This window comes from Ranitomeya imitator, chromosome 3 (genome assembly GCF_032444005.1).
Source record: "Ranitomeya imitator isolate aRanImi1 chromosome 3, aRanImi1.pri, whole genome shotgun sequence".
Lineage (NCBI taxonomy): Eukaryota > Metazoa > Chordata > Amphibia > Anura > Dendrobatidae > Ranitomeya > Ranitomeya imitator.
The window spans coordinates 516,911,517-516,939,270 of record NC_091284.1 but is presented as its reverse complement, the minus strand read 5'-3'; positions in this window follow the sequence as shown (position 1 = coordinate 516,939,270).

Genomic DNA, 27,754 nt, shown 5'->3' with positions numbered 1-27,754 from the left:
GGGGGAGGGGTGTGTCTATATGTAAAATTGTCCTTAAAACCCATCCTGCGCGATAATATAGGTGAATTTAATGAAAATGTAGAATCCCTGTGGGTGGAGATAAGGGGAGGGGGAAAAAATAAGAAATTACTGATAGGGGTTTGTTATAAATCTCCAAAAATAATGGAAGCAATGGAGAATATCCTCGTAAAGCAAATAGATGAAGCTGCGACTCAAGGAGAAGTCATTATTATGGGGGACTTCAACTACCCTGAAATAGATTGGGGAACAGAAACCTGCAGTTCCAGCAAAGGTAATCGGTTTTTGACAACTATGAGAGACAATTACCTTTCACAACTGGTTCAGGACCCAACAAGAAAGGGGGCACTGCTAGACCTAATATTAACCAACAGGCCAGACCGCATATCAAATATAAGGGTTGGGGGTCACTTGGGAAATAGCGATCACAAAATAATAAGTTTTCATGTATCCTTTAAAAAGATGTGTAGTAGAGGGGTTACAAGGACACTAAACTTCAGGAGGGCAAATTTCCAACGGATGAGAGAGGATCTTGGTGCAATTAACTGGGACGATATCCTGAGACACAAAAATACACAAAGAAAATGGGAGACGTTTATTAGCATCCTGGATAGGACCTTCTTCTTCTTCTTCTTTATTTTTTTTTTTTTTTTTTATATAGCGCTAACATATTCCGCAGCGCTTTACAGTTTGCACACATTATCATCACTGTCCCCAATTGGGCTCACAATCTAGAATTCCTATCAGTATGTCTTTGGCATGTGGGAGGAAACCGGAGTGCCCGGAGGAAACCCACGCAAACACGGAGAGAACATACAAACTCTTTGCAGATGTTGTCCTGGGTGGGATTAGAACCCAGGACCCCAGCGCTGCAAGGCTGTAGTGCTAACCACTGCGCCACCGTGCTGCCCATAGCGCACAGTATATACCGTATGGGAATAAACATTCTAGAAATAGGAGGAAACCAATATGGCTAAATAGAGCTGTAAGGGGCGCAATAAGTGACAAAAAGAAAGCATTTAGAGAATTAAAGGAAGTAGGTAGTGAGGAGGCATTAAATAAATACAGAAAATTAAATAAATTCTGTAAAAAGCAAATCAAGGCAGCAAAGATTGAGACAGAGAGACTCATTGCCAGAGAGAGTAAAAATAATCCTAAAATATTCTTTAACTACATAAATAGTAAGAAACTAAAAAATGATAGTGTTGGCCCCCTTAAAAATAGTCTGGGTGAGATGGTGGATGAGGATGAGGAAAAAGCCAATATGCTAAATGACTTTTTTTCATCAGTATTTACACAAGAAAATCCCATGGCAGACAAAATGTCTAGTGATAAAAATTCCCAATTAAATGTCACCTGCTTAACCCAGCAGGAAGTGCGGCGGCGTCTAAAAATCACTAAAATTGACAAATCTCCGGGCCCGGATGGGATACACCCTCGAGTTCTGCAGTAATTAAGTACAGTCATTGATAGACCATTATTTGTAATCTTTAAAGACTCCATAATAACAGGGTCTGTGCCACAGGACTGGCGTATAGCAAATGTGGTGCCAATATTCAAAAAGGGAACAAAAACTGAACTCGGAAATTATAGGCCAGTAAGCTTAACCTCTACTGTGGGTAAAATCCTGGAGGGCATTCTAAGGGACGCTATACTGGAGTATCTGAAGAGGAATAACCTCATGACCCAGTATCAGCACGGGTTTACTAGGGACCGTTCATGCCAGACTAATTTGATCAGTTTCTATGAAGAGGTAAGTTCCGGATTGGACCAAGGGAACCCAGTGGATGTAGTGTATATGGACTTTTCAAAAGCTTTTGATACGGTGCCACACAAAAGGTTGATACATAAAATGAGAATAATGGGGATAGGGAAAAATATGTGCAAGTGGGTTGAGAGCTGGCTCAGGGATAGGAAACAAAGGGTGGTTATTAATGGAGCACACTCTGACTGGGTAGCGGTTAGCAGTGGGGTACCACAGGGGTCAGTATTGGGCCCTCTTCTTTTTAACATATTTATTAATGACCTTGTAGGGGGCATTCAGAGTAGAATTTCAATATTTGCAGATGACACTAAACTCTGCAGGGTAATCAATACAGAGGAGGACAATTTTATATTACAGGATGATTTATGTAAACTAGAAGCTTGGGCTGATAAATGGCAAATGAGCTTTAATGGGGATAAATGTAAGGTCATGCACTTGGGTAGAAGTAATAAGATGTATAATTATGTGCTTAATTCTAAAACTCTGGGCAAAACCGTCAATGAAAAAGACCTGGGTGTATGGGTGGATGACAAACTCATATTCAGTGGCCAGTGTCAGGCAGCTGCTAAAAAGGCAAATAAAATAATGGGATGCATTAAAAGAGGCATAGATGCTCATGAGGAGAATATAATTTTACCTCTATACAAGTCACTAGTTCGACCACACTTAGAATACTGTGCACAGTTCTGGTCTCCGGTGTTTAAGAAAGACATAGCTGAACTGGAGCGGGTGCAGAGAAGAGCGACCAAGGTTATTAGAGGACTGGGGGGTCTGCAATACCAAGATATGTTATTACACTTGGGGCTATTTAGTTTGGAAAAACGAAGACTAAGGGGTGATCTTATTTTAATGTATAAATATATGAGGGGACAGTACAAAGACCTTTCTGATGATCTTTTTAATCATAGACCTGAAACAGGGACAAGGGGGCATCCTCTGCGTTTGGAGGAATAAGGTTTACGCATAATAACAGACGCGGATTCTTTACTGTAAGAGCAGTGAGACTATGGAACTCTCTGCCGTATGATGTTGTAATGAGTGATTCATTACTTAAATTTAAGAGGGGACTGGATACCTTTCTGGAAAAGTATAATGTTACAGGGTATATACACTAGATTCCTTGATAGGGCGTTGATCCAGGGAACTAGTCTGATTGCCGTATGTGGAGTCGGGAAGGAATTTTTTTCCCCAATGTGGAGCTTACTCTTTGCCACATGGGGTGTTTTTGCCTTCCTCTGGATCAACATGTTAGGGCATGTTAGGTTAGGCTATGGGTTGAACTAGATGGACATATAGTCTTCCTTCAACCTTAATAACTATGTAACTATCTAACCGTGGAAGCGTAACCAAGTGTACCATTTTAGAAAAATGGTCGGTGACTACCTAGATAATGGTGCAGCCAAGAGCCTTGGGTAAGCCCACCACGAAGTCAATCCTGACCATCTCCCAGGGCCTGTTTGCCACTGGCAGGGGGTAAAGTAGCCCAGCAGGCTGTTGTCGAGGAGACCGATTCTTGGCGCAGGAGACACATGCCCAAATATAGTCCCTGACATCACGGGCCATATGCGGCCACCAGTACATCCTCGTCAGAAGCTCAGATGTCCTCTTGGTCCCAAAATGTCCACCCACCCTGGATGAGTGAGCCTAAGAGAGAACCTCCGGTCGCAAATTAGATGGAACGAAAGACTTGCCTGGGGGCACAGACTCTAGCGAAACAGGAGCCACAGTTCTCAGGCTCTCTGAAGGGACAGTAAGCCGAGGCTCCTCCTCCTCCTCTGATGAGACTAAGGAGCAGGTGAGAGAGTCGGAACAAGTGTTCTTCTCCCAGAAGAGAAAATGGAGGGTAAAGTGAAACCGGGAGAAAAACAGGTACCATCTGGCCTGGCGAGAGTTTAGCCGCTGGGTGGTTTGCAAATACACCAAATTTTTGTGGTCGGTGAAAACTTGGAAGGGAAAGCGAGCATCCTTTAGGAGGTGTCTCCACTCTGAAAAGGCCAACTTCATGGCTAGCAACTCCCTATCCCCGATGAAATAATTCCTCTCTGCTGGTGTGAAGGTCTTGGAGAAGAAGCAGAGATGCTTCCGACCTTGAGCATCCTTCTGGAAGAGGACTGCTCCAGCACCGACGGAAGAGGCATCCAACTCCATGATAAATGGTTTATCAACATCGGGGTGATGTAAAATGGGAGCACCAGCAAAGTGTGAATTGATAGAGAGGAAGGCCTTGGAGACCTCCTCCAACCACAATTTTGGATTAGCTCCCTTCTTGGTGAGGGCAACCAGGGGAGCAACCAAAGTTGAGAAGTGGGGAATGAACTGGCAATAATAGTTGATGAACCCCATAAAGCGCTGCACCGCTTTGAGAGAATGAGGTTCCTGCCAGTCCATCATAGCCTGTAGCTTGGCGGGATCCATAGCCAATCCTTTGGCCAAGATGATATAGCAGGTTCGGGTCTGGCAGGTTCAGCCGAACAGTTGCAAAAAGTTCAGATTCAGTTAACAGAAAGTACCCAGACCTGAACTAAGACCCCATTCACTTAAATTGAAGGCCCAAACATCCAGTGTTTGCGACTCTGTCATGTGCATGACAGAGCAGCAAACACAGCGTGAGCATGCAGCTGTGATCGGAGGTATAAAGTTTAACTCTGGTCACTGGTGTCATTGGGAGAAGGTCACTTGATTGTGAATTCGCCCCTGCACCATGAAACTTTCTCACTGTGCTAGCGGGGATCTCACCGAGGTCACCACAGTTCAGCCCATCTGGGAATGCAGCCTCAGTGCTTGCCAGTAACCTTGATGACATCACCGCTAGTCACTGATGCTGTGCTCACAGCAGCTCATTCACAAGTGGTTCTCAGCATGGACAGTCACATCTTGGCACCATCCAGGTTGAAAATTGTTTATCCCACAAACATGGATTACGGCGTCATACAGAACAATGGACAGGTGAGGGATATTGTTGTTTTTCTATTTTAGTTTTATCACAGGAGACAAGGAATTCAATGAAATTAGGCATTAGGTGAGTATAACTTTGTTATTTTTAAATAGAAAAGTAAAAGTGTTTTATTTCAAATGAAGCACTTTATTCTGGCTGTGTCTTAATTTACTATAGAACTCTAGTATTAGTAATGGATGGGTGTCTTTTAATTGCCTCTCCATGTGCTTGATGTCACCTGACAATACACAGGTGATATCAACTCCACAAATATGAAGCCCACTTGTCACGGCTACAGGGCAAGTGGGAAAAGCCGGGCAAAGCACCAGAATTGGCGCATCTAATAGATGCACCTTTTCTGGGCAGCTGCGGGCTGCTATTTAAAGGCTAGGGGAGACAATATCCATGACTCCTTACCAGCCTGAGAATACCATCCCCCAGCTGTCTGCTTTAGCAAGGCTGATTGTCAAACATGGGGAAGACCCCATGTGTTTTTTAAATTATAAATGTATTAATTAATACGGCTTGGGGACCCCTCTATTTTTTATAACAAGCCTTGCTGAAGCTCAGAGCTAAGAGTTGCAGCCCACAGCTGTGAATTTTGCATGTGCTGGTTATCAAAAATACGGGGAACCAATGCTGTTTTTTTAAATTAAATATTTACAGGGCAGGCACTGGCTGATGAATACTCCCACCTGCAGATACTGCTATTGGCTGCAGCAGGCATTGGCTGATGGAAGCAGTAGTCCCATCAGCCGACACCAATGAACGGAGGTAAACTTTATACCTCCAATCACTGCTGTGGGCTCACGCTGTCATTTGACAGCATGGTAACCACAGCTGTCTGACCAGCGGTGATGATCTTACAACCGATCAGAAGTGTTGTTTAACAAACACCCGGTATTCAGAGGGCCAAATCCAAACAGTAACATGGACTTTCTAGTGAACATTACTGTTCGGTATGGATGTCGAAGTTTACTGTTCAGGTTTGCACATCTCTATTCATAACTTCTAGTGTTGGAAATACAGATGTGACAAGTATGAAATCTCCTGTGAACAGACACAAGTATATAAAAGATAGAGAATGTTACATCAACTTAAATGGCTTGTCTGTATTGGGATTGCTAATATACAAATAAATGACTTGGGATCTTTAGTATATATTGCGAAAGGATAGATATTAATTATGATTATGAATTCTCCGTTTTAATTAAATAGATTCCATTTAGATACTATTTTGATAAAATATGTTTTATTTGTTTATATGCATGTAAACATATAACCTGTTAGTTTTATTTTTCATTTTTAGTAAAACACCCTTGCTGTGATTGACAATAGTACTAATCAAGGTGATTGGGTCCCATATGAGAGTGAACCACACCTACAAACAAGGAGGATAGGATATTAAAAGAAAATCCTTTCATGTGGGACGGATAAAACCAGATGTTTGCATACACTATATAAAAAGACACATATGCCTATTTGCTCTCAATATCTGACATGAAATCAAAGTAAACCTTTCCTGTTTTAGGTCAATTAGTATTACCATAATTATTAAAATAATGAGAGAGACATTTTTTTAAGGCATTTTTATTACTTACTGCAAAGTGAAAAGTTTACATACACTAAGATTACTATGCCTTTAACCCCTTTCCGACATCAGGTGTACTAGTACACCCTCCCTTTGATGTAGGCTCTGATGGTGAGCCCACATCTTGTTAGGGCTAGTGGAACACACCAAATAATTAGAGAAAAGGAATAAGGTGCGTTCGCAGCCCGGGGTCCACTGTGCAGAGGTGGAACCTGCTGCTAAGCAATGACGGACTATATGGCAGTACAATGAGAATACACAAATGGGTTAGCTTCACCCTGTGTGAAACAAGCAAACCCTGTTGAGTCCCAGGGCTGCAGTACTGCACGCAACTGAAATAATAATAAAGTAGCATGAGAGTGCATGCGGTGACGCACTGACGGACCCCACTAACCACCCAGACTTGGGTTTGGAAAGTGCGGTGATAGCGCACGGAGCCACGCTGGTGATCACAGCAATAGACGCTGTTTGCGTACTATGTTGGTAAAGTCAGGCGCTAGATTACGATCATCCTCCTTACGCGAGCATTCAAACACAAGGGAGGGGATGATTAAAGAGCGACTTTCACTCACAACACACACATAAACAAGTGTATGCTAGTGCATGGCCGTGCAGCCATGCAAACCTTTTATAGCTGCAGCAAGTTCAGGACCTTCCTAGAGGACCAATGAGAACTGCTACAGTAACTGAGCAACTTCAGAACCTTCCTGGAGGACCAATAGGAGCTACTGCAGTACCTGAGCATGTGACCCAAGACCTCCACTGAGAGGTATTCCTTCGGGCATGCTCAGAAGGGGAAAAGCAGGACTTAGTCCCAGAGACGTCTGCTCGTCGCTGATCAGTACAGGCTACAGTGGCAGAGCCTGGAAAGGCAGCAGTAACCCTTTGCACAGAAGTAGACTGATCGTCTCCGCTGAGCAGCCTGCACTGCGGCTGGTGAAGAATGAAAGACCGCAGCAGTCAAGGTTTGAGATTCCCCCTGTGCAGCGATGGGAACTCGACTCCTAACACATCTTTACCAGCATATGTCAGCTGTTTTGAACAGCTGACATGTGCCCAGAACAGCTGCGATCTACCCACGGCTATTAACCTGTTAACTGCCACTGTCAAATGCTGACAGCGGCATTTAACATGCACGTCCAACAATCGTGCCAGAAATCCACTTAATGGTAACCCTCATCACGTGATCGCGGGTCACCTATGGGTTGAAGACTTCTATGGTTTTCACTGCCAGCTTGCTGTGAGCACCGCCCAGTGGTCAGCACTCATTGCAAGTGAGTAGTTCAGCTACATAGAGGTGAACTGATCATCGCCTGTATGTAGCAGAGCCGATTAGGTTATGCAGCTCCTAGTCTCCCATGGAGACTATTGAAGCATGCCAAAAGTAAGAAAAATGTTTTTAAAAATATTGAAAAAATATAAAAGTTCAAATCACCCCCCTTTCACCCCATTCAAATTAAAACAATAAAAAAATCAATCATACACATATTTCGTATTGTCACGTTTAGAATCACCTGATATATCAATAAAAAAAGGATTAACCTGATCGCTAAACGGTGAAGCGATAAAAAAAATCAAAACGTCAGAATTACGTTATTTTGGTCGCTGCGACATTGCATTAAAATGTAATAATGGGCGATCAAAAGATCATATCTGCACCAAAATGGTATCATCAGCTTGGTACACATAAAATAAGCCCTCACCCAACCTGACATCACGAAAAATGGAGATGCTATGGGTATCGGAAAATGGTGCATTTTATCTTTTTAACAAAATGGTAATTTTTTTTCACCACTTAGTTAAAAAAGAACCTAGACATGTTTGGTGTCTATGAACTCATAATGACCTGGAGAATCATAACAGCAGGTCAGTTTTAGCACTTAGTGAACCTAGTAAAAAAGCAAAACTAAATATAAGTGTAGGGTTGCACTTTTTTGTAATTTCACTGCACTTGGAATTGTTTTCTTATTTTCTAGTACACAACATGGTAAAACCAATGGTGTCATTCAAAAGTACAACTCGTCCCACAAAAAACAAGCCTTCACATGGCCATTTTAAACAAAGTAAAAATTATTGCTTTGGGAAGAAGTTAAAGAAAAAAAAAGATGCAAAACCAAAAATACTTCAAGTCATTAAGGGGTTAAACAATTCTGGACATAACATATGATGATGTCATGTGTTTGGAAGCTTCTGTTTTATAGTAACATCTGAGTTAATTAGAGCCACACCTGTGGATGTATTTTAAGGCACACGTGAAACACACTGCTTGTTTTGTGTAGCATTATGTTAAAGTCTCAAGAAATCAGTCAAGAATGTCCAGCCATCATACCACTCAAGGTGATGGGTTCTGTGTCACAGATACAGTAGGGAAAAAATTATTTAGTCAGACACCAATTGTGCCAGTTCTCCCACTTAAATAGATGAGAGAGGCCTGTAATTGACATCATAGGTAGACCACAACTATGAGCGTCAAAATGAGAAAAGAAATCCAGAAAATCACCTTGTCTGATTTGGCAGGATTTATTTTTTGCAAATTTTGGCAGAAAATATTAATTTTGTCACCTAAAAAACATGCAAGATTTCTGGCTCTCACAAACCTGTAACTTCTTCTTTAAGAGGCCCCTCTGTCCTCCACTCATTAACTGTAGTAATGTCACCTGTTTGAACTTGTTATCAGTAGTGTTGAGCGATACCTTCCGATATTTGAAAATATCGGTATCAGATTGGATCGGCTGATATTCGAAAAATATCGGGTATCGCCAATACGGATACCCGAAACCAATGCAAGTCAATGGAACCAAAATATCAGAATTAAAATAAACCCTTTCTTTCCTTGTAGGTTCATTGTACATGAAGGAAAACAACTAAGAATAATGTAGGATGTATTGGGGGAAGTGGAGGAGACATTAAAGGCATAGAGGTTTAGCCCAATCAAATGCAATAGCAGGAATTAAAAATTTTTTAAGACGTTCAGAGTTACAAAGATATTGACTATGTTAAGATTTTTATATCTTGTCAGATATTGATGTTTCACTAATTCCATGCTCTTCACCTTTTTTACTTCTCCGACACTTTCTTCTTCATCATCCTCAGCAGCAGCATCTTTTACATCAATTTCTTCTTCACCTTATTCATCTTCTTCTTCACCTTCTTCCTATTATTCTTTTTTGTTACATTCTTCATATTCTTTTTATTAAACTATTATACTTCTTCATATTCTACTTATTCATCATATTCTTATTTGCGACAGGCATTCCTGTAGTTGTTATCTATAAAAGTTTGAAGATTACACCTTCCGTTCTGCCTGTCACAAAAGAGTTACAACAGGATTTGTTCCGTGTTCAGTTTGGCCTGCAGCCGCAGGCTTTTCCCAGGGGCACCACGAGGAGGAACGGACTCACCCCATACACTGTTTAGGCTTCTTCTGCTTATAATTTAGATAATATCTTTTGCTCTGATGTTTAGTCTTATGCTTAATGTTCTTATGCTCTTTGTTCTGCAGCTTCTTGTTCTTCTGCTTCTTGATCTTCAGGATCGTTCTCTCCAGGGTCGTCGTCTCCAGGGTCGTCGTCTCTGAGGTCGTCATCGTCTTCGGCATGGTCTTCAGAGTCGTCGTCTCTGGGGTCGTCGTCTTAGGGGTGGTCTTCACAGTCGTAGTCTTTAGGGTCTTGAACTTGGAAATGTAGCAGAAAGTACAAGGAGGCTGAGGAAATGCCGAAAACAAGCTGACGGTACTGGAACCCGGATGTCTACCCGAAGGTCCAAGAGCCAATGGAACTACCGAGGACCAGCTGACAGTATTGGAACCTGGTTACTAAGCAGGAGGTACCCGTGCTAGAAAGCACTACCAAAGACCACCTGACATTGGTGGAACTCGGATACCCAGTAAGAGGCACCTAAGCCAAAGGCTCTGCCCGGAACCAGCTGACGGTACTGGAACCAGGATGGGGAGCAGAAGGTATAAGAGCCAAAGACACTGCCGAGAACCAGCTGACGGTACTGGAACCCGGATGGGTAGCCGAAGGTACCAGAGCCAATGGAACAACCGAGGACCAGCTGATGTTACTGGAACCCGATTACTAAGCAGGAGGTACCCATGCCAGAAAGCACTACCAAGGACCACCTGGATACCCAGAAGGAGGCACCTAAGCCAAAGGCTCTGCCCGAAACCAGCTGACGGTGCTGGAACCAGGATGGGGAGCAGAAGGTACAAGAGCAAAAGGCACTGCCAAGAACCAGCTAATGGTACTGGAACCTGGATGGGTAGCCAAAGGTACAAGAGCCAATGGAACAACCAAGGACCAGCTGACGTTACTGGAACCCGGTTACTAAGCAGGAGGTACCCGTGCCAGAAAGCACTACCAAGGACCACCTGACTTTGGTGGAACTCGGATACCCAGAAGGAGGCAACTAAGCCAGAGGCTCTGCCCAGAACCAACTGATGGTTCTGGAACCATGGGGACCTATTCAAGATTGTCTTCCTAAGAACTATCTAATGGTGCTGGAACTCAGATAGGCAGCAGAAGGTCCACAGGAAAAACAAAAGTTGCTAGGCCGCGAGCCGGTCGTAGTTACCAAAAATCCACAGTCCTACAGGGGAGCTTGTCCTATTGGCACTACGGAACCAGCCTTAATTGCCAGTTCCCGCAGTCCACATAGGAAGCACCTAAACTGCATGCACAATAGAGTCGGCTAACCCAACCGCAACACGACAAGACAACGTATTGAAGGCAAAGTGACCTTGACACTACCCGGAAACAGCTGGCATGCTGGAACCAGGCTCGGCAGGAGGGAGTACCCATGCCAAAGACTCTTCTGAGCAGCAACTGGTGTTGTTGGAGCCCCGGGATTACATGACAAACAGAGTGTAGGCTGAGGCCTAATTGGAGCAAGTTGAAAGGGAACCTTTAACCCCCCCAGGTGTTAGCAACTAGAAGAGCCACCTTGTGTAAAGCTGCACAAGGAAAAGGTGACTCTTTTAATTATGCTCCTTGCACATGCTGAATGAAACACTTATAAAATTTGGCCCCTCATACCATGAAACCTTCCCGGAGGCGGGACTTTCCTTCTGAATGAGATGCAGCACAGCTGTCATTCATACCCTCTTGGCACCGGGCACAGCCTCCTGAGTGTTGTTTGTTTGTGTACCAGAGCCTGCACTTTTATGTTATCCCTAGGCCATGCACAGTTAGCACTGCCCATCCTCTGACATCATTTGATGTCAGCCTGACTGTGCCTGTGCGGTCGTGCTGCCCGAGATCACACCCTGCAGTGTCTTCTGATTTATTCACACTGCGGGGCTGGGATTCATGGCCTTGCACAGTGCATATCTTCGCCTCTCACTCATCTCCTTCCGCCTTCTTCGGACTGGGCGGCGTCAGCTAATCCCTAATCACATGCCACAGCTGTGACGCCGCACAGTCTGAAGAAGGTGGAAGGAGATGAGTGAGAGGCAAAGATGAATCCCATGAATCCCAGCCTTGCAGTGTCTTCTGATGTATTCACAATGCGAGGCTGGGATTCATGGCCTTGCGCAGTGCATATCTTCGCCTCTCCCTCATCTCCTTCCGCCTTCTTTAGACTAGGCAGCGTCAGCTGATCCCTAATCACATGTCACGGCCTCAGCCTACTCTCTGCTTCTCCTGCATTCCCTGGGCTCCAACACCGCCAGTTGCTGCTCGAAAGTGCTGTCTGCACAGTCAACACTTGCTGCCGTGTTATTGGGTTTCAGTAACGTCAGCTGATCCCCAGCTATGTATCCAGCAATGTGTCCTGCGACCGCCACGCTGACACTACAACAGATAATTGAAGTTGCAAAACAAAACCTTGGTGACATTCTAGATGTCATAAAAATGGGGGTGAGGAGCAACTCCCCATACACAGCAGAAACAGAATACCCGCTCCCAGAATCATGCAAAGAAAGAGAAAGCTGGAGCAACTAGGTAAAAAATCTATACTTTATTAACAATAATCTCAAGTGAGTACAAAAGTCATAACACCACAGTAGTAGAATGTATACAGAACCAGGATAGACACAGATATGCCCAGAAGAGTCCACCATTGCACATGCCCATATAAGTAGATACAGTATATAGATCCATTAAATAAAGTGACAGTGCATATAGTTATATTGCTATGGTAAGATTGCTATCAGTACTGATGTCTATCCTGGTTCTGTATACATTCTACTACTGTGGTGTTATGACTTTTGTACTCACTTGAGATTATTGTTAATAAAGTATAGATTTTTTACCTAGTTGCTCCAGATAATTGAAGTTGATGCGTTAGCTGCCATCCATCCGACAACGGCTTCAATTTGTCCGTCCCGCAGCAGCAGGGTACGGCGAGCTCCTACAAAGCTACGCATGAAGGACTGTTCCCTGATAAAACTGGGGGATGATGAGTCACCGATGTTCGCAGCAGGCACAGAATCCCCACGTCCTCCCCCTGCTCCACCTCCACGCCCAAGCCCACGGGCCTTACTCCCTGCCTTCTTCATCTTGGTAGACTGATAAAGATGGGCAGAAAAGTACTAAGGGCTTAGTGTGCTTATTCCTGAACAGCTACTAACAGGTATAAGGAACACTAATTTAATCAAGTGTGGACTAGACTTTAATATGAGGTAATGTGGCCTACACAACTGTAAAGTGGAATGTTTGGTGAACTTTATAAACTTTTTTTTTTTCGCAGAACAGACTACAGAGTGAGCTGCACTCACACAGAGACCATGCGGACAGCTGTGAACGGCGCTGCAAGACCAAAAAAAGCTCCTCTATGCAATCCTATATAGTGTTTTTCCACAATCTAGCAGGATACGGATGGAAAGCCACTAATAGGATACATTTGAAAAAATGTGCAGCAGGCTGCACTAATTGAGAAACGAACAATGCAAAGGTATGAGGCAGTGACGCACCCTGAGCTGACTACAACTGGCTGTGGTGGCAGAACAGACTACAGAGTAGGCTGCACTCACACAGAGACCATGCAGACCACCATGAATGGTGCTGCAAGGCCAAAAAAAGCTCCTCTATGCAATCCTATATAGTGTTTTTCCACAATCTATCAGGATACGGATGGAAAGCCACTAATAAGATAAATTTGAAAAAATGTGCAGCAGGCTGCACTAATTGAGAAACGGACAATGGAACGGTATGAGGCAGTGACGCACCCTGAGCTGACAACAACTGGCTGTGGCGGTAGAATAGACTACAGAGTGAGCTGCAGTCACACAGACACCATGCAGACCGCCGTGAATGGCGCTGCAAAGCCAAAAAAACTCCTCTATGCAATCCTATATAGTGTTTTTCCACAATGTAGCTGGATACGGATGGAAAGCCACTAATAGGATACATTTGAAAAAATGTGCAGCAGGCTGCACTCATTGAAAAACAGACAATGGAATGGTATGAGGCAGTGATGCACCCTGAGCTGACTACAACCAGCGATGGCAGCAGAACAGACTACAGAGTGAGCTGCACTCACACAGACACCTTGCAGACAGCTGTGAACAGCGCTGCAAAGCAAAACAAGGTTCTCACACAGCGGTTGCTAAATTAGCCTGGGTAAAGCACAATGAAGCAAATCGCTATCTCAAAACTGGCCCTCAGTCAGAACACTGTCCTTAACTGAATTCACAGCAGAGTGAACCCAAAATGGCGGCGGCGACTTTTATAGTGCATCATGACATCATTTCAGCAGCCAATCACAGCCATGCCAGTAGTTACATGCCTAACATGCAGAACAGGATGTGCCCACACTTCAAAAGGATTCCTCATTGGCTGTATTCTGGCTCTTTGAATTATGGGAACTTCCGATTCCGGTGTCCGATATACTGAACGTATCGGAACTCGGTATCGGAATTCCGATACCACAAATTTCGGCCGATACCCGATACTTGCGGTATCGGAATGCTCAACACTAGATATCAGTATAAAAGACACCTGTACACAGCCTCAAACAGTCACACTCCAAACTCCACTATGGTGAAGATCAAAAAGCTGTTGAAGGACATAAGAAACAAAATTGTAGCCCTGCACCAGGCTGGGAAGACTAAATCTGCAATAGGCAAGCAGCTTGGTGTGATGAAATCAACTGTGGGAGCAATAATAAGAAAATGGAGGACATACAAGACCACTGATAATCTCGCTTGATCTCGGGCTCCACGCAAGATCTCATCCAGTGCGGTCAAAAAGATCGCAAGAACGATGAGCAAACATTCTAGAACCTTACCGGGGACCTAGTGAATGAACTGCATAGAGCTGGGACTACCATAAAAAAGTCTACCATCAGTAACACACTACATCAATAGGGACTCAGATCCTGCAGTGACAGACGTATCCCCCTGCTTAAGCCCGTACACGTCTGGGCCCGTCTAAAGTTTGCTAGAGAGCATTTGGATTATTCAGAAGTGTATTGGGAGAATGTCATATTGTCTGATGAATCCAAAGTAGAACTGTTTGGTAGAAACAAAGCTCGTCATGTTTGGAGGAGACAGAATGCTGAGTTGCATCCAAAGAACACCATACTTACTGTAAAGAATAGGGTTGGCAACATCATGCTTTGGGGATGTTTCTCTGCAAAGGGACCAGGACGACTGATCCATGTACACGAAAGAATGAATGGGGCCATGTATTGTGAGATTTTGAGTGGAAACCTCATTCCATCAGTAAGGGCAATGAAGATGAAAGGTGGATGGGTCTTTCAGCATAATAATGATCCAAATCACACTGCCAGGGCAACAAAGAAGTGGCTTCGTAAGAATCATATGAAGGTCCTGGAGTGGCCCAGCCAGTCTCCAGAACTCAATTTCACGGAAAAACCTTTAGAGGGAGTTGAAAGTCCGTGTTGCCCAGCGATAGGCCCAAAACATCACTGCTCTAGAGGATATCTGCATAGGGGAATGGGCCAACATACCACCAACAGTGTTTGTTAACCTTGTGAAGACTTACAGAAAACGTTTGACCTCTGTCATTGCCAAAAAAGGATATATAGCAAAATATTGAGATTAACTTTTGTTAATGACCAAATACTTTTTTTTTCACCATAATTTGCAAAATAAATCTTGCCAAATCATACAAGTTGATTTTCTGGATTTGTTTTCTCATTTTGACTCTCATAGTTGTGGTCTACCTATGATATCAATTATAGGCCTACTTTTTTCCCCATTGTATGAACATTCTTTGGTCCGACATGTGCCTATAAACCCGAGGATAAAAGCAAAATACCTTGTGAAGATGATGGCAGAAGCTGGTAAGATTGCATCAATATCCATAGTGAAACGAGTACTGCATCTACATGGGCTGAAAGGCCAATCTCCTAGGTAGAAGCCATTACTCCTAAAGAAACATAAAGATGCCAGATTAATGTTTGCTGATGCACACAAGACCAAAAACCTTAATTTTTGGAGACATGTTCTGTGGTCTGATGGAATTAAAATTGAACTTTTTAGACATAATGATCAACATTATGTTTGGAGGAAAAAGGGATAAGCTTGGAAGCCTAAGAACACCATCCCAACTGTAAACCATGGGAGTGGCAGCATTATGATGTGGGGTTATTTTACAGCCGGAGGGACTGCTGTACTACACAAAATAGATGGCATCATGAGAAAAGAAGATTATGTGGCAATACAGAAGCAACATCTCAAGACATCAGCCAGGAAGTTAAAGCTTGGGCGGAAAGGGGTCTTCCAAATCGACAATGACCCGAAGCATACTGCCAAAATGGTAACAAAGTGGCTTAACCCCTTTACCCCCAAGGGTGGTTTGCACGTCAATGACCAGGCCAATTTTTACAATTCTGACCACTGTCCCTTTATGAGGTTATAACTCCGAAACGCTTCAACGGATCTTAGCGATTCTGAGATTGTTTTCTTGTAACATATTGTACTTCATGATAGTGCTAAAATTTCTTCGATATAACTTGCGTTTATTTGTGAAAAAAATGGAAATTTGGCGAAAATTTTGAAAATTTCACAATTTTCCAACTTTGAATTTTTATTCTGTTAAACCAGAGAGTTATGTGACACAATATAGTTAATAAATAACATTTCCCACATGTCTACTTTACATCAGCACAATTTTTGAAACAAACTTTTTTTTTTCAAGGAAGTTATAAGGGTTAAAATTTGACCAGCAATTTCTCATTTTTACAACCAAATTTACAAAACCATTTTTTTTAGGGACCACCTCACATTTGAAGTCATTTTGAAGGGTCTATATGGCAGAAAATACCCAAAAGCGGCACCATTCTAAAAACTGCACCCCTCAAGGTGCTCAAAACCACATTCAAGAAGTTTATTAACCCTTCAGGTGATTCACAGCAGCAGAAGCAACATGGAAGGAAAAAATTAACATTTTACTTTTTAGTCACAAAAATGATCTTTCAGCAATAATCTTTTTAATTTCCCAAGGGTAAAAAGAGAAAATGGACCTCAAAAGTTGTTGTCCAATTCATCCTGAGTACGCTGATACCCCACATGTGAGGGGGAACCCCTTTTTGGGCGCATGGCAGGGCTCAGAAGGAAAGGAGCGCCGTTTGACTTTTTCAAGCTAAATTTGGCTGGAATTGAGATCGGACGCCATGTCGCGTTTGGCGACCCCCTGATGTGCCTAAACAGTGGAAACCCCCCACAAGTGACCCTATTTTGGAAACTAGACCCCCTAAGGAACTTATCTAGATGTGTCATGAGCACTTTTATCCCCCAAGTGCTTCACGAAAGTTTATAACGCCCGGGCATGAAAAAAAAAAATCCTATTTTTTCCACAAACATGATCGTTTAGTCCCCAATTTTTTATTTTCTCAAGGGTAAAAGGAGAAATTGGACCCCAAAAGTTGTTGTCCAATTTGTCCTGAGTACGCTGATACCCCATATGTGGGGGGGGACCACTGTTTGGGCGCATGGCAGGGCTCAGAAGGAAAGGAGCGCCGTTTGACTTTTTCAAGCTAACTTTGGCTGGAATTCAGATCGGACGCCATGTCGCGTTTGGCGACCCCCTGATGTGCCTAAACAGTGGAAACCCCCCACAAGTGACCCCATTTTGGAAACTAGACCCCCTAAGGAACTTATCTAGATGTGTCATGAGCACTTTTATCCCCCAAGTGCTTCACGAAAGTTTATAACGCCCGGGCGTGAAAAAAAAATTCCTATTTTTTTCCACAAACATGATCGTTTAGTCCCCAATTTTTTATTTTCTCAAGGGTATAAGGAGAAATTGGACCCCAAAAGTTGTTGTCCAATTTGTCCTGAGTACGCTGATACCCCATATTTGGGGGGAACCACTGTTTGGGCGCATGGCAGGGCTCAGAAGGAAAGGAGCGCCGTTTGACTTTTTCAAGCTAAATTTGGCTGGAATTGAGATTGGACGCCATGTCGCGTTTGGCGACCCCCTGATGTGCCTAAACAGTGGAAACCCCCCACAAATGACCCCATTTTGGAAACTAGACCCCCTAAGGAACTTATCTAGATGTGTCATGAGCACTTTTATCCCCCAAGTGCTTCACGAAAGTTTATAACGCCCGGGCGTGAAAAAAAAAATTCCTATTTTTTCCACAAACATGATCGTTTAGTCCCCAATTTTTTATTTTCTCAAGGGTAAAAGGAGAAATTGGACCCCAAAAGTTGTTGTCCAATTTGTCCTGAGTACGCTGATACCCCATATTTGGGGGGAACCACTGTTTGGGCGCATGGCAGGGCTCAGAAGGAAAGGAGCGCCGTTTGACTTTTTCAAGCTAACTTTGGCTGGAATTGAGATCGGACGCCATGTCGCGTTTGGAGAGCCCATGATGTGCCTAAACAGTGGAAACCCCCCACAAGTGACCCCATTTTGGAAACTAGACCCTCTAAGGAACTTATCTAGTTGTGTGGTGAGAATTTTGAACCCCCACGTGCTTCACTAAAGTATATAATGCCCAGGCGTGAAAATAAAAAATCCTATTTTTTCCTACAAAAATGATATTTTAGTCCCCAATTTTTAATTTTCCCAAGGGTACCAGGAGAAATTGGACCCCAAAAGTTGTTGTCCAATTTGTCCTGAGTACGCTGATACCCCATATGTGGGGAGGAACTACTGTTTGGGCACACGTTGGGGCTCGAAAGGGAAGTAGTGACGTTTTGGAATGCAGACTTTGATGGAATGTTCTGCTGGCATCATGTTCCATTTGCAGAGCCCCTGATGTGACTAAACAGTAGAAACCCCCCACAAGTGACCCCATTTTGGAAACTGTACCCCCTAAGGAACTTATCTAGTTGTGTGGTGAGAATTTTGAACCCCCACGTGCTTCACTAAAGTTTATAATGCCCAGGCGTGAAAATAAAAAATCCTATTTTTTCCCACAAAAATGATATTTTAGTCCCCAATTTTTAATTTTCCCAAGGGTACCAGGAGAAATTGGACCCCAAAAGTTGTTGTCCAATTTGTCCTGAGTACGCTGATACCACATATGTGGGGAGGAACTACTGTTTGGGCACACGTTGGGGCTCGAAAGGGAAGTAGTGACGTTTTGGAATGCAGACTTTGATGGAATGTTCTGCTGGCATCATGTTCCATTTGCAGAGCCCCTGATGTGACTAAACAGTAGAAACCCCCCACAAGTGACCCCATTTTGGAAACTGTACCCCCTAAGGAACTTATCTAGGTGTTTGGTGAGAAATTTGAACCCCCACGTGCTTCACTAAAGTTTATAATGCCCAGGCGTGAAAATAAAAAATCCTATTTTTTCCCACAAAAATGATATTTTAGTCCCCAATTTTTAATTTTCCCAAAGGTAACAGGAGAAATTGGACATCAAAAGTTGTTGTCCAAATTGTCCTGATTACGCTGGTATGCCATATGTGGGAAAAAACTGTTTAGGCACACGTTGGGGCTCGAAAGGGAAGTTGTGACGTTTTGGAATGCAGAAATTGTCTGCGGTCGTCATGTTCCGTTTGCAGAGCCCCTGATGTGCCTAAACAGTAAAAAAAAACCACAAGTGACATCATTTTGGAACCTAGACCCCCCCCAAGGAACTTATCTAGATGTGCCCCCTTTTTGGAACTAATGTACGCTTTCTTGTAAAGTAAATTAGTAGTGCATGGAGGTGTGGTACAATCTGAAGCAATCCTTCATACACAGGCCAGGTTTTTCGGGGCAGGTGTCGCATTGATAAATGGTGTCCTTGCGTATTCCCCTTTTGTAACACACTCGGCACCTTTTTTGCGGCTTACCTTTTCTGCCGGTTGGCGGGACCACCCCCGGAAAATGCTGGCCTGGTACGATACGAGCACCTTCAGTTCCGGAAGTACTGGGGCCCTCTCCTTCCGGAGTACCAAATATCAGGGCCTTAACCACTACCTCCTGGAACTGAAGGTACGACGTATCGGTGTGGCGTGCACATCGTAACAGCAGGAAAGCGTTGAGCATTGCCATTTGTACGATGTGGACGGCCAACTTTTTGTACCACACCTTGGCCTTTCTCAAAGCACTGTATGGTTGGAGGAGTTGATCAGAGAGATCAACCCCCCCCCATGCTTTTGTTGTAGCCCAGTACACAGTCCGGTTTGCAGACCTGTGTAGAGGTACCCCGTACAGTGCTGAGGGCTCTGCCATCACCATGTATGGTGGTCAAGAGAAGGACATCCCTCTTGTCCTTGTACTTGACCACCAGCAGGTGGTCGCTACATTGGGCCTTGCTCTCACCTTTTCTGAGCATCTGTCGAAGTAGCGTCTTTGGGAGGCCTCTCTGATTTTTGCGCACAGTACCGCAGGCTGCGGTACCTCGCGCAGAGAGGGATTTGTAGAGTGGGATGCTGGTATAAAAGTTATCAGTATAGAGGTGATAACCTTTATCCAGCAGTGGGTGCACCAAATCCCACACGATCTTCCCACTCACTCCCAGGACAGGAGGACACTCAGGGGGTTCAATCCTGCTGTCCTTCCCTTCATACACTCTAAACCTGTGGATGTACCCTGAGGCACTCTCACACAGCTTGTAGAGTTTGATTCCGTACCTGGCCCTTTTGTTGGGCAGGTATTGACGGAATCCGAGCCGCCCCTTAAAATGGACCAAGGACTCATCCACGCAGATGTCCCTTTTGGGCACGTACACTTCAGAAAACTTTTTGTTGAAGTGTTCGATGACCGGCCGAACTTTGAACAGACGGTCAAAGTTGGGGTCATCTCGTGCGGGACACTGTGCATTATCGGAATAATGCAGGAATTTATGGATGGCCTCAAAACGTCTCCGAACCATGGCCATTCGGAATACTGGAGTGTTATATAAAACATCTACACTCCAATATTGCCGCATTTCTGGCTTCTTCACGATCCCCATGTGGAGGACCAGGCCCCAAAACTGCATCATTTCAACTGCGTCTACAGGAGACCAGTTGGAAAATGATGTACCGGGGTTTTGCTCCAAAAATTAACGAGCATACAAATTAGTTTGCTCCACCATGAGGTTAATAAAATCCTCAGAGAAAAAGACTTTGAAAAAGTCTGTTTCTGTGAGGCCCGTGGTGTCAAACTTGATTCCTGATTCTGCCACAAAATCAGGAATCAGTGGCTCGTAATTTTCGGGGGGCGAGGTCCATGTGGGTTCCGCAGTGGGGAGCGCTGGTTCAGGAGTGGTGGGGGCTGCCTCATCTTCTGTCCTGGGGTGTCTGCGTGGTGGTTCCGCAGGACCCGAGGAGGAAGATGAGGAGGAAGAGGAGGAGGAGGAGGAAGAGGATGAAGAATCAGAAAAGTGAAGAAAAGTGGGATCCTCTCCCTCGCTATCAGTGTCGGAGGCAAGGAAAGCATATGCCTCCTCCAATGAATAGCGCTGTTGGGACGAACGGGACGAGCGGGACATTTTTGTGTGAATATGGTGATTGGGTGCACTTTATTGATAACTGTATGTGTATGTGTGGGGGGATAGTGATTTGTGCAAACTTATCTGAAAAGAAAATGCTAAAAGCAGAAGAAAAACCTGTAAAAAAAAAAAAAAAAGGCAGGCACAAACTCTGATAAGAGAACTGCGTCACTTATCAAAGTTTGGCGGCTGCGGGATGTGTGTACGGAGGTTGCGCAAAAAGGCTGAAGGGAAAAAAGCGAGCGCGAGAGTTGATCGGTGAACTGCGTCACCAATCAACGCTCGGCGGCTGTTAAATGGGCGCACGGAAGGAGGTGCAAAGGGGGGTAAAAAGAGGGGGAAGGGAGATGGGGGTGGAAGTGGGGATTGGGCAGGGATCAGTGATCAAAACGTACGGTTGTAGTCAGGTGGCGCAAAAGGGGGGTGAAAAAAAAAAAAAAGGAAAACGGCAGGCACAAACTCTGATAAGTGAACTGCGTCACTTATCAAACTTTGGCGGCTGCGGAATGTGTGTACGGAGTTGGCGCAACGGGGGTGAGGGAAAAAAAGCGAGCGCGAGCGTTGATCGGTGAACTGCGTCACCAATCAACGTTCGGCGGCTGTTAAATGGGCGCACGGAAGGAGGTGCAAAGGGGGGTAAAAAGAGGGGGAAGGGAGATGGGGGTGGAAGTGGGGATTGGGCAGGGATCAGTGATCAAAACGTACGGTTGTAGTCAGGTGGCGCAAAAGGGGGGTGAAAAAAAAAAAGGAAAACGGCAGGCACAAACTCTGATAAGTGAACTGCGTCACTTATCAAACTTTGGCGGCTGCGGAATGTGTGTACGGAGTTGGCGCAACGGGGGTGAGGGAAAAAAAGCGAGAGCGAGCGTTGATCGGTGAACTGCGTCACCAATCAACGCTCGGCGGCTGTTAAATGGGCGCACGGAAGGAGGTGCAAAGGGGGGTAAAAAGAGGGGGAAGGGAGATGGGGGTGGAAGTGGGGATTGGGCAGGGATCAGTGATCAAAACGTACGGTTGTAGTCAGGTGGCGCAAAAGGGGGGTGAAAAAAAAAAAAAGGAAAACGGCAGGCACAAACTCTGATAAGTGAACTGCGTCACTTATCAAACTTTGGCGGCTGCGGAATGTGTGTACGGAGTTGGCGCAACGGGGGCGAGGGAAAAAAAGCGAGCGCGAGCGTTGATCGGTGAACTGCGTCACCAATCAACGCTCGGCGGCTACTAAATGTGCGCACGGAGGCGGCACAAATGGGGGTGGAGGGGGTAAAAAGAGGGGGAAGGGGGGATTGGGGTGGATGAACGGGGATTGGGGTGGATGAACGGGGATTGGGGTGGATGAACGGGGATTGGGCAGGGATCAGGGATAAAACTTACGTTTAGTTGTCTTCTTTCTTTAGCAGGGATTGTGGTGCTACAGGCTGCTGTGGCACCACAATACCCAGCACGGCAGGGAGATCCAGGCACAAAATCCAGCAGGGAGATCCAGCAGTATGACCGCTCTGTAGGAATCCTCAGCTAGAATGAGGACCCTGCAGAGCGGTCATACACAGGTCAGGCAGGTGACACAGACAGGTCACAGAGCGGTCATGCTGCTGCTGTGACCTGTCATTGGTGGGATCGACCATAACATCGATCCCACCAATCAGAGCTTTCCTGGTGACCTGGCTGTGACCTGCCTAGGATCGGATCTGTTCGCGCCATCCTAGGCAGGTCACAGCCAGGTCACCTGCAGGGCACAGAGCGGTCACAGCATGATCGCCGCTGCGCCCTGTGATTGGCGCGATCGACGATGACATCGATCGCGCCAATCGGCTCCTGCAGGCCCTGCTGGGCCTGCACTGTGTCCTATCCTAGGATCGGTGCTATTAGAGCACCGATCCACGCAGGTTCCGGCAGGGCACAGCGCGGTAATACCGCGCGGTGCCCTGCGATTGGCGCGATCGATGCGATCGGCGATCGCAACAATCCGGGGTGTTCTTGCCGGTGCCTGGCGTTGCCAGGCACCGGACCTAGGATCGAGTACATCGGTACTCGATCCTAGCCTGTGACCTCATTGTTTCAGCCGCTCCGATTGGCTGAAACAATGAGAATGGCTGTGATTGGCTGTTCAGAATTGAACAGCCAATCACAGCGATCGAGAGGGCGGGTGGGCGGCGACAATGCCCTGGATGCCGAGGCCATCTCCCCCCAGGTGAGATGGCGTCGGAATTTTAATGCGATCACCGCGACTTAAGTCGCGGTATCGCATTAAAGGGCAGGACGTACTATCCCGTCAAGGGTCAGATAGGCCCAGGGCACCTCGACGGGATAGTACGTCCAAGGTCACAGAGGGGTTAAGGATAACAAAATCAATGTTTTGGTGTGGCCATCACAAAGCCCTGATCTCAATCCAATTGAAAATGTATGGGCAAAACTGAAAAGGTAGGTGCTATCAAGGCGACCTACAAAGTTGGATCAGTTACACCAGTTTTACCAGGAGAAATGGGCCCAAATTCCGACCAACTATTGTGAGAAGCTTGTGGAAGGTTTACTCTGATTTCATCAGATATTGCGATAAACATGCATATGTTTATTTTTATATAGTGTTTGTAAACTTTGCAAAGTTTGTAAACTTCTGGTTTTAACTCTATGTCATATATACACCTGATAAAGACTCATAAGACTCATAATAGTTGGTACAATTTGTTTTTAGTTTTTTATTTAGTCTGTTATTTAGCTTTTAATTTATTTTTATTTTTTTTACATTTTTAGCTTGTTGTAATTGCAGTTAATAAACCTACATTAAATTATATCCAATTGCATTGGGATTCCTCCTTAAACAGAAGCACCATTAGAGACTCACCTACTTTTTCTTCATCGGCACTTTTGCAACTGGTCTCACTCAATAAACAGATTTATTTGCGCAGGATAATGTGGATATTGGTTTTATTATGAGATATAACTGCACACGGTCAATTTTATATCCATTATATTTGACTTTATGCCCCCACTAATTGAAATGAGGGCATTTATATTATAGTTTATTTATTTATTTTTAAATATGTGTTCCGGTACTTTTACATTTTTCTTGTTCTTTTTCACTGAAAAATATTTACTTTTCTTTTCTTCTTTTAACTGATTTTACATTAACACACCTTTTTTCCTGTCAATACATTTCACATTTTTTTCCCCATACATTATTGCTTTCTTTTCAATCATTCAATCTCACCTACACCCTTTTAATTTTCATTTTTTATTCCTATTTTGTTATTTTCACCATTATTATTCTCATCTTTATTATTTGTATTATTATTTTCAACATGTGATATTTAATCTATCCACATCATCACCTATGTTTTCTTATTAATATTCTTGTTTTTTCTCTCATCTGAATTACATCCCCAATTATTTCTCATTACTAGTGCTTTTCATTTAGGGGTGCAGTAAGGATTTCGGGATTTCTTTATTATATGTTACATCATGCCCTGCTGTTCAGGTTCTGTCCCTCTGATCTGATACGGCATCTTCCCAGTTTCTCTAGCCTCTTTTTACCCAGACTATCTCCCCCTCCCATTTCCATTTTTTTTACTTGCATCCGGTCAGGATCTCTTCCATGACAGTGTGCATGTGCTGGGTCCAGATTGCTCTCTGACTTATGAAAGTTCTAGATCAGGTGACTGCTATGCGTTCCATTGCGGTACACTTAGCAAAATTCTGGAAGTCCCCTTTCATATACGCGGCGGCGTCCCGGCATCATGCTCCAACCTGAGTCTTTTGGAGAAATTTGGCACCGCACTGCAAAATGCAAATAAATTAATATATTTTATACAATGTGATTTTCTGGATTTTATTTTTGATATTCTATCTCTCAATGTTAAAATGAACCTACCCTTAAAATTATAGACTGTTCATGACTTTGTCAGTGGGCAAACTTACAAAATCATCAAGGGATCAAATACATTTTTCCCCACTGTAGTGTCCTCTTTTGTTATTATCAGAGCCTTATCAATATTTCACAGCATCCTCTCTTTTTAGATATAAAATAAAATGACTGCTGATGGAATATAGTAAAGTTCATTTTGTAATCTAGGAGGCTGATGGACTTGTCTTCTGGTGAGATGCTACACATCATTTTGTTAAGTCATTTTATTTTAGATCTAACAGGAGTGGACTCTACATAAAAAAGAGAGGAATGAGTATAAAGACTATCAAGAGAATATACTATGTAAGGGAGGGTGCTATTCATAACAAAAAATGATTTTATGTAATAATGGAGTGACACTGTGCAGAAGAACAGAGCATACTATGTCAAAATGGATAATGCTAAACCTGATAAGAGGAAACTATGCAATTAAGGACTGCAATTTACATAAGGAGAGGTAATAAGAGAATACACTGTATACTAAGGGATGGCACTATTCATAATAAGGCTATATTTGAACATCCATGAGAAGTGTTAGTATACTGCTGGACTTTTCCTAGGACATCGTAAAGACCCATTGATTATTTCCTATTCTGATCCTCAAACTGTGTCTCATGGATAACATATTTCAAATCAATTTATTTCAATTTCAAAGATATTTGAATAGATCTATGAAATTTGATTGTTCCGTGTGATGTCCTATAAAAACATTCTGGCAACATACAGACATTTTACATGAATGAGCGTAGGTAGCCTAAGAGAGGTTCCCATTACCTCTTAGCAGGTAATACAGTATCAATATAGAGTAAATATTAACATCTAATCACTTACCTTTGACATTTCATCTAATAAAAGAGTTGTTTTCTGTTGTTTCTTCTCCATCTGGTTACATCTTCATGTTGGCATCATCTTACCAATATGGCTTGTCTTTGACACACTGTAAATAACAAGTTCACATATATTATATATATTCATTTGTCTCCTGAATAAAAAATCTCCCCTACTGCATCCTTGAATACAAGCAAAAAACAACAAATGGCATTTAGAATTCTAGTGGTTTTACTCACTTGGGTGTGACGGGAGGAAAACAGGAGGCTAGTTCATTTAAAAGTTCATGTAGGTTTATTGGTTCATAAACCCAGAAGCCAAACATAAAACAGCCTTTAGATCAGGCAAAGAAAATACACATGTCCATAGCAGGGCTCTGCTCCGCCAATCCTGTGGGCTCAAAGACTGGAGTAGTGTCCAGTATTCAGGCTCGTTCAGAAGCCAAACACACACAGGAGGCCTTCTCCCTCCCAATATAGAGGTGAGGTATGTGGGTAGCTAGACCTTCCCTTCTCTCACAGCTACCCGTAATCCAGTCCCAGGTGCACCAAATGAACCTCTTAGAGCTTTCATGCACTAGAGAAAATACTCTGGGTTACATCACTATTATCAGCCTAAGCCTGCTGCTGCTAATAAGAGCCAGAGCCTCTCCATTACTAACTCCATAGTCATATTGTAAATAAAAAACACCAAGAATAAAGTTATTTATTTTAAATAAAAATCCGCATCATGTTTTACAAGTTTATTTAAAAAAAACCAAACACAATTATACTCACCTTACGCCCATTCCATTGAAGCCCTTGCCACCTGTGAAAGAGAGAAAATAATAAACCCCAAAAATACTTATCCTATGCCTAATCCGCCAATGCCCATGTTCTTGTTAGAAAAAAAAACAGCCATATTCCTCACCTGCCTAAAGTGTAGCTATTTCATACTGTCCCAAGACAATTTGGATATTTTGGAGAGTGGTCACATTAGTGTCCAGTCTCCCCTCCAGTCAACACACACTGATAGGAGCGTAATCACTTCTGTCAATGTGCTGAGCTCCCGCAGTGAGAGAGTACACTGGAGTTTATATCTGAACTCCGCTGAACTTACGTCACCGCTGCAAGAGAGCTTTCACAGCAAATCAACTATAAAAGCAAATCAAAGTATCCAAGACTGAGACAAAGAGACTCGTTGCCAAAGAAAGTAATAATAATTAAAAAATATTCTTCAACTACATAAATAGTAAGAAACATGATAGTGTTTGCCCCCTCAAAAATAGCCTCTCTCCACTATGTGAAAGAAATATCACTAGCCCTTTCAAAGGTTTTCAGTGGCATTGCTTCCTTTCTCTTCTTGCTGATGCCTGCTAAATAATGCAGATGACGTCTTGATGTAATCACGCCGCATTCAACAGCATCATAGAGAAAGTATCTGCTCTACTGCTACTTTTTACTTTAGGCATCAGAGCTGCAGGCTCACTTCCTGTCCGACATGCTTCTCATGTTGTATGGCAACTTGACCTTGGGCCCCAAGGAGCCTCGAGCTCCGGTGCTGCTGCACCTATGTTAGGCCTGTCCCTTTTTGGAAAAATGATGACCCTTCCCAAAAAGCTACTCAACTGCCAAAGGTTACCGGTAGATTTCAGGCATAATGCCTTCAAACTGTAAAAATATGTTAAAATTGCTGTGCTCTTTCAAAAATTCCATTATTCATGGGGGCAGACTGTCATTATACTTTCCACTCAGTGTCAGCTGCTGCTCCCTATGGCTACGTTCACACTAGCGTTGTGCGCCGCTGCGTCGGCGACGCGACGCACAACGCACCGAAAAACGCGTGCAAACGCACGCAAAAACGCTGCGTTTTTCGACGCGTGCGTCGTTTTTTGACGAAAATCGGACGCAA